We start from the raw sequence: 13,387 nt of genomic DNA on the forward strand, positions 1-13,387 counted from the left end.
TTCTGAGGTCACTTCTTCCAATACAAAGCCAGTAAAATCACTCAATGTGAGTAGATACCAGCACATGAGTTTGACTCTCAGATAAATGAAGCTCATGCTCTAATAATAATAATAATAATAATCGCTGGGGTTCAAACATTGATGGACAGAATCTGTTCTTTCAGGATCATGATGATACAGTGACTTATGCTGCCATCAGAGGAAGAGAAGATCAACCGCAGGATGAACTTTACGCCTCTGTGAACAAGAACAAGACCTTCACAAATAAACATTAATGATACAGATCATGAGCTCATCATATCAGGAGCAGACGGGAAGTTTTCATCTCTCTGGTGTTTGGAGGAATTATATATTTGTGTGTGAACGAGCAGATATTTGTTGAATGTCCTGTGAATATGAGTGAGATTTATTGTGAATCATCATCTGGTCAGAGCACAGAATCTCATCTATATCATCACAGCTACAGTAAAGTTAGAGACTGAAGCCCTGATGTGTTTTCATACAGGCCAGACTCAATCTAGTGTCTCACAAGCCTCTTCCATGACTGGAGTCTGTTTATCTGCTGGATTTCTGTCTGAAAACCTTCATCTTCATGCAGAAGCTCATGCTGAAATGATCCTCTTGCTTCAGCTTGTATATCAGCTGTTTCTTCTACAGAGAGACGTCCGTCTGTAATTACATCAGTGTCTGCTCACATTATATTGTCATAAAATATTCTAAAATTTGACTTTGCAGTGTGTATGTCACGCAATTAAATGTAAGTTATTTTTTTCATGTTACAATAAAGACCATGAAAAATCATGAGTTAAAAGAAAAGTTTTTGTCTCTTCCATTCCTGTAAAAACAAATGTAACTAAACTTGCTCTTGTTGGAAAGTTTCAAAGTTAGAATTCACGTTTTAAATGAATACTTGTATGAAGGTAAAAGAGTAGCAAAATTCGAGAGCTTGTAGATTTGAATTTGAGAACAAAATATTCATATTTATACACTGTAAAAAATATTTTTGCAATTTAGTTATTTCAACTTATTTTTGTGAGTAGAGATAACTAGATTGTCCAGACAACAAGAAATTTTAAGTTTTCTTGTCCTCAACTAGACTGAAAGTTGAATGAACAAATTAAATTGTTATTTTAACTTAAAAATGTATGTTTAAACAACTGCACTAGATTTTCTGTTGAATTAACAAGTATAATTGTTATTTTAACTTATAAATGTAAGTTAAAACAACTGCACTAAATTTTCTGCTGGTTTTACTTCAATTATACTCTAATGAAGTATAAATGACTTTAATAGAAGTAAATTTACTTTGTAAACTAAACTTAGTAAACTAAACTTAATTTATCTATATATCTTGCTGTCTGGTAGACTGCATTAAAACCTAAACTTCAATTTTATTTTAGTGTGTAACGATAGCCTACATTAAAAACATTACTGTTATTTAAAATTATGAGCACAAATTAATTAAATTACACAAAAAAAATTGTCTAGCTGTTTCAGTTTTTATTCATGGTCAGACTCGAGCGGATTTGAGCGATTCATGAAAATGAACCTCTCAAGATGATTCGGTGAATCATTTTTTTCTCTCTGAGAATTTTCGAGAAGCCCGCGGAAACCGGATGATTTTCCCTGTTGGACCATACGTGTCTTCAGAAGGAGTGATACAGAGTAAGTGAAAGTGGATGCAAGTTTTTAGTTCGTTTTAGAATTATATTATCCATTTCAAGTCAGAGTGTTTTTGCACATCGCTGATTTTTCTTTTTTACTTCCTTGTGTTCAAGCTTCAGTCAAGTTAAAAGCTGCTCGTTCACCAACCGGACCAAACCGGATTTTTTTTTTTTTTTTTTACCTCAGTTTCTCAGTTGCAGAGCGCCAGATATAGGTAAGTTTTCACCAAAATATTTGAATTAAAAGAAGTAACTGTCAAATTGAATCGATATGGGTGATATAAATATCAAGTAATACGCCTGTGGTTTGAAATGTCACGGTTTTCATTATTAGGCTACTAAGTTATTCAGTGTTTGGATTTTGCCGGCCTCGCGCCATTTCGTTCATGTTTTAAGAAATATTGATAATAGGGTGAATTACTCACGATGTTGTCACGAATTTAAGATTATTGAGTGTATTTCTGCACATAGAAGATTCGCTCATTGTACTTTCTCGTGTTGACTCACAGGTTCAGTCAAGTACTTTGACTAAAAGCTTGTTCATCAACTGGAATTTTTTTACCTCAGTCACTTCAATTCAACTCAGTTGCAGAGCGCCAGATATAGGTAAGTTTTGACCACAATCTTTGAATTACAAAAGTAAATGTCAAATTGAATCGATATGGGTGATGTACAATTAATAGAGCTCGGGATCGTTGCGTCACGCCGCAATGCATTGTGGGAATCACGGTACGGAAGTAGATGTACTGTATAGTAGCGTATAGTAGGCAGTAGGTAACGTTGATCATTTGGTCATTAATTTAGGTTATTTTTTGGAAAATGGTTCAGTATTGCTGTATTGTGAACTGCTGTAATCGGTCTCATGATCGACAGGGCAAACGCCTCATAAATCATATTAGTTTTCCCTATATGGCTTGGGTCGCCGCTGGTCGTCAACCGGACGAAATCAGTGGATTATTGCACGTATAATAAATAACTCCTGAAGTGTAACAAACCCACTTAGACAAGCTTCGTAGCTCACAGAATCTGACAAGTGTGTGTGTGTGTGTGTGTCACCACTGATGCTTGGTTCACGGTGCGAACGATTGTTTTCTCCGCGTTTACTTTGTAGATCTGCAGATCTTGCACTCATCCATTTGTGAACTGCAAGTGAGCCTCCAGTGACAGGTTCTACTTTTCTAAAAGTGTCTACTTTTAAACAAACAAATCAAAACGAAAGAAAACAGACAGCTCTCTGCTTATGTAAGTAAATCCGTATGCAATTTGCATTTCTCTCTGGCGCGTTCACTTAACTTACAGCGAAGATCGCCAATCAGCATCGTCAACCTCATCTTTGCAGCCGACTGTGACAAAAAAAACCCCATTTGTTTATTAACCCTCTGAGGTCGACAAACGCGCCGACGCGTTTTGCCGGATTTTCTCCACATTGTAGCACTATAAACTTAAATTACTCCATCATTTATGGTCATACAGAAAAAAGAAATATAAAAAAAGAATCTGTGATATTTCTCCTTTTGTATGTGTCCACTTACAATCAAATCAAAACATTGTGCTTTTGTAAAATAAAGAAAATAAACAGGGTGTGCTTTCTGCCTCTCCGTCGCGGTGAACTTTTTTTTCTTGAGCACGTCTATAAACTGAAACAAAACTCAGCGAATACTTGTCACACATTTATGAGCCATATACCTTTATAAACATTTAAGTGTGTACTTTTAAATGATCGGATTCAAAACGAAAACAAATATTCTCTGTTTAAGTAATTTGTATAAAACCAACAAGATGTCCAGCTTCTCAAACGCTTGCTCATTACAGTTAATTTGGCCACGCCTACTCGCGCAAAAGATATTCACATGCAAATCTCCACATGGAACGCGAACGCGCTCGTTACCTCAACAACAAACCACTTCACTTCACTTTTCGTCGAGTTTGAAAGACGTGCCTGAGCTTACATTGGATTTAGGCTACCTCAGAAGAAGAAGAACGCGATTTGAAGACAAGAAAGATAAGGTAAGAAATTCTTACATAGCCTAGTTTGTTATTGTTGCATAAATGTCACGTTGCAGCTGAACTGTTGCTAGATATATGGGGAATATTATAATATTTAGACCCGTGTTTACTGTGTTTGTGGATATCTGCTCAAACATAGATATGTTTATGGTAACCATAATGTTTTATATTTGAGAGTGATCGCGTTTGAATGTATCATATTTTGCAAGCGATCGCGTTTGAATGTATCATATTTTGCAAGCGATCGCGTTTGAATGTATCATATTTTGGATGAAAGCAAAACGCACCAAACGGCTTCATGTTTTTATTATTATCTCATTTCATATCATCATAACGGATGGAAACATTTGAAGTAACATGATAATCAATATATTTTTCTCTAGCTTCTTTTGGAAGATTTATAGGCTGCTATAGGTTATTTATTGTTATTATTATTTTATCCGCACTGCGCATATACCTTATGCCTACAAGGCACAACAAACCTGGTGTTCATTATATTATATATCGTTGGAAACGTGTGTGTGTGTGTGTATTCTGTGAATTTTAAAAAGGAATTTTAAAAAGCAATTTTAACCAGAAAAATCTAATATTTATTTCCAAAATCGTGCAGGCCTTTCTCTTGATATCAGTATGTTCACTTTTTTTTTTTTCAGGTCCCAGATGCCACTGAGGACTTCAACATTCACATGAGTCTCAGTACGTGAACATGGTAAAGTGAAAATCTTGGAAATGAAAGGTATGTACAATGTTTTTAGGAATGGCACAAAGGTCTGTCTTTGAAGTGCTTTTTTGGCATTTGTTGTGTATCTTTGGATTATGTTGTGTTGTAAATAAATCCAAACAATTTAAAAGCCATTATTTTTTAAATCTCCTCATTTACAGTATTGTGCAAGGTTGCTCAGAATGATAGGGGCCTGATAGCTCCTAATAGGGCCGTTAGGGGAGGTTCTTTGTCTTTCTCAGGTGAGAAAAGCTTACATATTAATGAGCTCTCGCATAAGGCTTTTTCACACAAAACACGTCGTAAAATTTTTAAATCAATATATTGTCTTATCTGAATGAGCAGTCAGGGTGATTTTCACATAGTTTTGCAGCAAATATTCTAGGCTACGTCATACAATTTTCAAAAGTCTTGTGAAGAAATAATCAGTATGGGTTTCATGGCCTTATTTCAGTGAGAATTTTTTTTTGTATTTTCAAAAAACACGCATAAATGTCATTATCTCAAAACTACAAACTTTTACATACATGCTGCTGATATATTATTGTAGCAGAGTTTGTGCTGAATACAGTGTAATTAGACTTTAGCCATGAAAATGTCACAAGTAACAGAAATAACCAGAAATGTCAGAGCATGTCAGAACACCTCCAGGGCCCAGAAAACAGCTCAGACCTCAGAGGGTTAAACAATTAAAATGTGTGTGTGAATGTTGTTGCCGAGGGCACAGGAAATTGTAAATCCGGCTCTGGATCGGAGGTGTAAGCGCTCACTCCACAGACCAGGTAGGAAAATATCAGGGAAACTGAGGCTTGGTATTAGCCTACTCCAGACTTTATTCATAGGGATCGATTCGCCTATAATCTAATTTGTTTTTTAAGTAGCGTTGTTTGGCTTCATTATTAAGTTTGTAAGTATACGGTATAGCCAACTTTTTTTGTCACGGCCCATAACTTTTTCTCTTTCTTTCTCGGTGCCGGTGGAGACGGTCGGCTACGCTATTACTTTATTCCGAACGCTTCTGCGTTGCCTCTAAAATGGCCGCCGTTACCCACAATGCATCATTCCATAGCGTCTACGCCCGAGCTCTATACGTCTGTGGTTTGGATGTTTTCATTATTACTATTCTTCGGAGTTTGGATCTTGTGCCATGTCGTCGCGCATGTTCATTTTTTAAGGAATCTTGATAATAGGGTGAATTAGTAACGATGTTGTCACGAATTTAAGATTATTGAGTGTATTTCGAATCAGAGTGTTTTGCACATAGAAGATTATCTCATTGTATTTCCTCGTGTTGACTCACAGGTTCCGTCAAGTTGACTAAAAGCTTGTTCACCAACCGGATTTTTTACTTCAGTCACTAACTTACATAACAGTTGCAGAGCACCAGATACAGGTGAGTTTTCACTGTAATCTTTGGGAATTCTTAAAATTAATGAAGTTTTAGGCATTTGAAAGCAAAAATATTAAAGGGTTAGTTCACCCAAAAATGAAAATTCTGTCATGCATTAATCATTTCTTGTAAAATAATTCAGTAATTACTCATCCTCATGTTGTTCCAACCCCATAACCCCTAATTTCCACCAACTGCGGAATGGCTGCGGATCCGCTCCGGAACGGCGGTGGAGTCAATAGGTTTCCATTAAAGTCAATGTGTGTATTTTCACTGAATGCGGAACGGCTGCGTTCCAACTCCGGCGATCCGCAGCCCTCCGGAGCAGATACGCAGAGCTTCTATTTTTGCCGGATGCCGGAGAGCTCCGCAACAATTCAGCACTTATATCGCGCGATCATATACGTGAATCTCGTGGGTCCTTGTGACCTCAGCTGTCAGTCATGGCCGCAGCCATTCCGCAACAAATCCGGACCTGGTGGGTATTGAAGGATGATGGAGCACAGAGCCGACACGCAGCGGAGCCGATCCGCAGCCGTTCCGCAGTTGGTGAAAATCCGGGTTAAGACTTTCATTCATCTTTGGAGCACAAATTAAGATGTTTTTGATTAAATCTGTGAGCTGTCTCACTTCTCCATAGGCTTCTAGGCAATTTCATTCTGCCGGTCCAGAAAAGTTAGTACAAACATTGTTAAAATAGTCCAAGTGACTACAGTGGCTCAACCTTAAGTTTATCAAGCGACGAGAATACTTTTTGTGCGCAAAAAACAAACAAAAATAATGACTTTATTCAACTCTTCATTTTCTTCCATGTGGGCCTCTGACGTGAGTTCACGAGAGCGCCACGATGCATGCACGAGAACTGAGAAGATGACGCAGATGGGTCTCAATGTAGTGTTTTAAATGGTTCTAAAGTGTGCATTTCCTGGATGTCCGAATCGTGAGAAACCAAGAAGAAAACGTAAAAGTGCCTTACCAGTGCCGCAAAATTAATGGCTTACCTTTCACACTTTCCCATCAAATGATCGCGAGCGTCATCTTCTCAGTTCTCGCACATGTGTTGTGGCGCTCTCGTGAGCTCATTCAGAGGCCCACACAAAATAAAATGAATAGTTGAAAATAGTCTGGGTTTTTTTTTTTACAAAAAGTATTCTCGTCGCTTGATAAACTTAAGGTTGAGCCACTGTAGTCACTTGGACTATTGTAACAATTTTTTTAATAACTTTTCTGGGCTGGCAGACATCGATTACCCAGCAGTCTATGAAGGAGTGAGCCAGCTCTCAGATTTCATCAAAAATATCTTAATTTGTGTTCCGAAGATGAACGAAAGTCTTACGGGGTTGGAACAACACCTTTAATGCTTTTCAGAGTTTCTTTTTGAAAGGAATGTTGTGAACAGGATGTTTCATGTGTTGGTATGTTGTGGGAGTGGCATTTTAGAGTGTTTAGTTTAATTGATGAATTTGTTGAAGCTTGAGAGCATAAATAATTGGTAACTTAGTTGATATTAAAATGGCATTTAAGCCAATTCATAGGTCTTTAATGTGTTTAACAATGTTTAAACGGTTTCTTTTGGAACAAAGGATGTTTCTATACTGAATGCTGTGGGTTGATCTTGTTTAATGTTATTTAACAAATTAATCCACAAGACATGCATTGAGACCGGTGTAAAACACCTTTCCATGAGGTTGTTTTCTGCAATTTCATTGCAGTTCATTGCAAAAAAAAATTGTATTGTATATAATACCTGATGTACTCGTTACATCATAAGAAGAATGATGTATGATGCTACTGACATTAGCATCTATGCTAATGTTAGTCTTTCTGTTTATTCCAAGGTTTACTGAAGTCAGCCGGATCCGGGCCGGATCCAGATCAGGTGATGGACTTGCGCCTGGACCCATCCACAACGCATCCCTGAAGTGCCAGCCTCATCAGCCCTGTGAAGGCCTCATCGACACTACAGCCATCAGCACTGATCCTCAACAAACTCGTCTACATACCGGCGTGACTCCAACTTCCAATCAGATGGAACTGGATAAACATTCTGAATGTTCTGATCCAATCTGACTTCTGATCTGTAATGCTGCCTGAATCATTATCATACACTGTTCGTTCTTTGCCCAGAGGAGAACTGAGCGACTGAGCCTGGGTTCTCCCAAGGTTTTTTTCTCCATTCTCTGACATGTCACCTGATGGAGTTTTGGTTCCTTGGCACTGTTGCCTTGGCTTTTGGCTTGCTTAGTTGCGGACATTTAATATTCAACAATATTATTGATCTGCCTTACTTAAGGTGGAAGATGACGCAATTTTCTTCTAGAAACAAACTTTGTTGTATTATGTATGTTATCACTGTAAAGCTGCTTTGATACAATCTATTGTAAAAAGTGCTATATAAATAAAGGTGACTTAACTATTGTAAATTGTATCAGTGATCGTTAATTTTCCATATATATATATTTTTTAATCAAATGTATTTTACAAATTAATGTTCTAGTAGTAATTAATTATTTGGTACTGCTGCAGGTTTCAAAACACTACTTTAGTTGGCTGAACTTATTGGATGTAGTTTAGAAAACTTAACTTTAGTTTGCTGAACTTATTGGATGTAGTTTAGAAAACTTAACTTTAGTTGACTTAACTTGAATTCGAAGTTAACTTAACTAAATTAAATCAGTTCATTGAACTTCATAACTTGTCAAGTAAACTTTTCCAAATTTGTCAAGTACACTTTTATAAATAAGTTAGTTTAACTTAAAAATATCCATGCAAAAAGATAACAAAAAATAATGAGTTAAGTCAACAAAATAATTTTTTACAGTGTAAGCTGAAATTCACCCTCATAGTTCTGATGTGAAAGTCTGAATGTTTCGATTCACACAGACAATAAACTAGTCAGACGTTACCAACTAAGTCCAAACGTCGAGCGAAGGGTTCATTATGATGACCATTACACAGGGTTCCCGCGGGGTCTTAAAAAGTCTTAAAATGTCTTAAATTCTGAACTTTAAATTTAAGGCCTTAAAACGTCTTAAAAACAGCCAGATTTTCATCCGCGGTCTTAAATTTAATTTAGTCAGGTCTTAAAAAAGATTTTACCCTCGTTCATTTCCAGAAACGCTGGCGCATTAAGTTATTACAAAGTAGCAAAAAAGTATCGAAGTCGCTCGCCAAGAGGCAGTTCACATATCGCGTCTTTTTCGCGCTCAAGTTCATTCAAATGTAGGCGCGCGCGCTCGTTTTTTTCCAGGCGCAGCGACATGAAAAAAGACATGAAGGATGCGGGTGCACCCAAACACTACGGGTGTTTTTCTCTCCTCCGTAAATAAATCTTGTAACAGAGCTACAGCAAGCGTTTTTCGGCGGTGGAAATCCATTAGCCACTAAAACTTTTTTGTCATTGTGGAGTTGCATAGCAACGACAGACGCCACGGGAAAATCGGACCGAATTTTACTATTAATAATAAAAGATAAGCTAAAGTGTATTGTAAATGTCACTAAATCATTTTTTATAAAAAGAATGAGTCAAAAAAGATAAATTAAAGTCTGAAATATGTGAGGTTTATCTTTTTATAAAAACCTTTTTTGTCAACTTTATTTGAACTTGTACATGTTAGCAGGGCCTGAAATTAACACCCGACCACACGCCAAATGCGGGTGAATTCTGCAATTGGCGGGTAACACTGTCAATCTACCTGCCACATTGGCAGGTAGCCAATGAGAATCGACCCTTCGCGGGGAGTTTGATTGACGGCGATCTGGCCAATCATAATCCGCCGAATCCGCCTTTTTTTGTCCGACAAAGCAGTCAGGAGAGTTCAACGTTGGATGATTTGAACTTGAAAAAACGGAGTGTAGAGTAGACCTAGGCTACTGACATCTTTCCGCAGTTAAAACTACATTCCTTCTTATGTTCATTCATGTTTATTTGATGCTATAAATTAACTAGAAGGAAGAGATGATCGGTTCACGAGCAGCTTTAACTGAGGCACCACAGCGATCTGTCAAGACACATTACAGAGCCAAAAAACGATATTGTCTAAATTTCTTTAAAAATGACCAAATTTTAACGTTGAGACTTTGTTTAATATCAAAAGTAACCTGGACTGTCTTGTCTGTCAGCGTGTTGTCAGTGTCTCTGCTGCGTGATTGTGTTTTTCATTGCATGAGATCATGGTTTGGCGTGAGCGCGGTGTAACGTTAGCTTGACGGACATAGCAACAGTAACTAAAGGGGCCGGGTCTTTGCGGTTTTTTGTTTTTTTGCAACTGTTGTTCTTTGACATTTAAACGAAGTCAGCCATTTCGTTGGATTTTAGCTAAAAATGTGGCGGCACATTACTGGAGTACAGAAAGCATCTGTGAAAGCAGCGCAGTTTGAGTGTTTCGGAACGTATATGTGATCGGAGAGAACGATGAGGCCCTTCTCTGACTACGTTTGAATAATATGTGAGTTAAGTATTAAACTGTTGGTGAGATGAGATGAGATAATGCAACGCTGACATAAGCTACATTACAATGACAGTTGCACAGATGTTGGGAGTTGGGAACCGGTGAGAAAATGCCTACCCGGTAACTTTACCAGTAATAACAATATTAATTTAGTTAGGCTTAACGGTTCCTGAACGCTGTAAGTTAACTGTTAACTAACAGCTGCCCAGCCATCAACACAGCCGTGTGTGATTTGTTTACGAGCTGCACTAGGTCTATATCTGTATTCTAAGAGTCATTATTACTTGTATCTCGTTAATAACTTGACAGCACTTAAATGTGTATTCTTACAAGTTAAAGAACAAATGTTTGTGCAATTCCCTTTTTTTTTCACCTTTTATGAGGCCAAAAAAAAAAAAAAAACTGGCTGGTAAAAAGTCACTGTGGCGGGTGGATTTTTAAATCCACCTGCCACAGTGGCTGGTGGTCAAAAAAGTTAACTTCAGGCCCTGCATGTTAGTATATAACATGTTGCAAGACACTTTTAAAATCTGGCTATCATTTTTAATCGTATTATTTTAATGTTTATGTTAGTGCGTATTGATGCTAATTTTATTTGTTATTTGCTGTTTTTCGACATAAAACTTGGTGAATTGATTTCATTGTGTAGTATTAGTACTTTTTGAACAGGATTCTGTGATAAGTGATAATTTTTGGCACTATAATAATTAAATGAAATGTTCATGCCATTTCATCTCTAATTATGATCAACTATGATCAACTAAAATCAACTAATTATGTGTTTTTTACAGTAGGCCTATAATATGCAAAGTACAATTTTCTATAATTTTTTTTATATCTGATTCTGTTCTTTTCTCTGACACACGTTGTTGGGTCTGGAAGGTTACTAATGTGATTGCTTTATCTGTAAATTAAGTTAATGCTTTTTCAATTACTGAATTCATTGAAATAAAATGAATTCTTTGATTTGAATATTTTTTGGCAATGCGTCGTGTAGGTCTTAAATTTCAATCTTTATGGTCTTAAAATGTCTTAAAAAGGTCTTAAATTTGACTAACTGAAACCTGCAGGAACCCTGATTACACTGACCTCGTACCTTATGCACACCAATGATGTTGAAACGATCTGGTCATCTACAGCTTTAAGATGGTATGAGCTTCTGGAGTCAGGATTTCATCCCAGTTATAGGAATTTCGATCTCTGTTCTGGTGACTGAGAAGAAGGCCTTAGGTTTCCATGATTTGGTTGGATGTTGCTTCTCAGCTCTGAAAGGTACAGTGCTGGAAGTTGAGAGGGAAAAAGCTGGGATCGTTCCTCATCTCTGACCCCATGCCTAAGTCGGATATAAGCTACAGCAATCAGCTTCACTAAACCACTGAAAGTGCTCTTTTAACACAGACATTTAAAAGGACAGAAGGATGGATTTTCTGCTTCAAGTGATAGGACTAGCTGAGTGAACTTATATGTATATTGTCTTGATGTCTGTGTCGTTTTCTATAAATATTCAGATATAAGTGACTAAAAAAGCCATTTTAAAGTAGTGTAACACTTTAGAATACTGTTCCTTCATTAACGATTAATCACACAGGAACAAACGATTAACATTATTAACATTCTAGAACTACTATTAACTAACAAGAAACTCTGATTAACAAATTAGTAAGTAATCGCGCTCAGATGAATGTGGTAGTTCATTATTAGCTAATCAATAACTACTATTTTTTTTCATACCTCCCAGAGAACTACTACCTACAGGTCCATAATTAACATGAATAATGCATAATTTATAATAAAAGGTAATGGTAACCCACTAGTAATGACTCAAGTATTACTACATCTTTCTAAAGGAACTACTAATTATTTGGAAAGTCATTGTAAGCTTTTGAGATTTTTGTAAGATTTTGAATAGTAATTCCTTCCAATGGATTTGGTAACACTTTAGTCATTACTAGTGTGTTCCCATGATCTTCACTTTAGAATACTGATCCAAATAATTAGTAGTTCCTTTAGAAAGATGTAGTAACACTTGAGTCATTACTATCCAAAACCTTACAAAAGCCTTAAAACTTACAATGACTTCAGTCAATATTAGGTATTTATCATGTTTTTCACTTTATACTACTGATCCAAATTATTATTAGTTCCTTTAGAAGGATGTAGTTACACTTGATTAATTACTAATGAGTTACCATTACCTTATTATATATTATGCATTATTAATATTAATTATGAACCTGTATATAGTAGTTCTTAGTAGTCTTCAGTGAGGTATGAAAAATAGTAGTTACTGATTAGCTAATAGTGAACTACCACATTCGACTGAACGCTATGACTTACTAATTCATTAATCAGAGTTTCTTGTTAGTTAATAGTAGTTACTACAATGTTAATAGTGCATTACTCATTTGTTCCTGTGTAGTTATTCATTAATGAAGGAACAGTATTCTAGTGTTACCAAAAGTAGTTAAAACATCCGACTGGTAAAATTGTGTGTGCCTCCTCTATTTTAAAACCTGTATGTTTAGCAGTAACTACAAAGCTATTTGAGGAAAAATATATGACTTATTTTCAATAAAAAATAAATAAAGACAAAAAAAGACTGATCAAGGACGTTCTTAATGATAACAGCACTAAACACTAGACAAGAGAGTCCATTACCACACTCTGAGCTACAGGGAAACGCTGAACATTTGGACACCGTGTTTCACAGTCTCTAGACACTTCCTCAATGTGGAATTGACTCTCTTTTGCAGCCTGTCTCTAGTGGCCAGTCGATGAACTGCAGTTTAAGTTACTTCTGTATCGGCTTCACAAGAGAGACCGGAAGGTTGCCGCCTTAAAGGTACATATCTTTTTTTCGGAGAGTGATTTCTATCAGGATGACTCTGAACCAGACAATGTGGAACCAGACGATTCAGACCAGGACTATGTCTTGGTCAATATTACAGAAAACAGGAGTACGTTTGGCAGTTACTGCAGAAGCTGCACCGATCCGTCTGTCGATCTCCCGTTCCGTCCTTCCCTCACTCGTGAACAAAACCCCAAGATACTTGAACTCCTCCACTTGAGGCAGGAACTCTCCACCAACCTGAAGTGGGCAAGCCACCCTTTTCCTACTGAGAACCATGGCCTCGGATTTGGAGGCGCTGATTCT

General features: G+C 36.9%; 1 protein-coding gene and 1 long non-coding RNA gene across 3 annotated transcripts in view; both read left to right on the forward strand.

The window, feature by feature from the left end:
- The window catches only part of LOC311077845 (uncharacterized protein), a 372,280-nt gene that overhangs the window by 329,552 nt on the left and 29,341 nt on the right, over window positions 1-13,387 (forward strand). The window lies entirely within an intron of this gene.
- Window positions 1,410-8,084, forward strand: LOC311078287. Its single transcript, XR_014605115.1, has 3 exons — window positions 1,410-2,270; window positions 5,695-5,785; window positions 7,621-8,084. It is a non-coding gene; the product is annotated as an uncharacterized lncRNA (long non-coding RNA).

The sequence above is a fragment of the Abramis brama genome (genome assembly GCF_963993115.1).
Source record: "Abramis brama genome assembly, chromosome: 1".
NCBI classification, from domain to species: Eukaryota; Metazoa; Chordata; class Actinopteri; order Cypriniformes; family Leuciscidae; genus Abramis; species Abramis brama.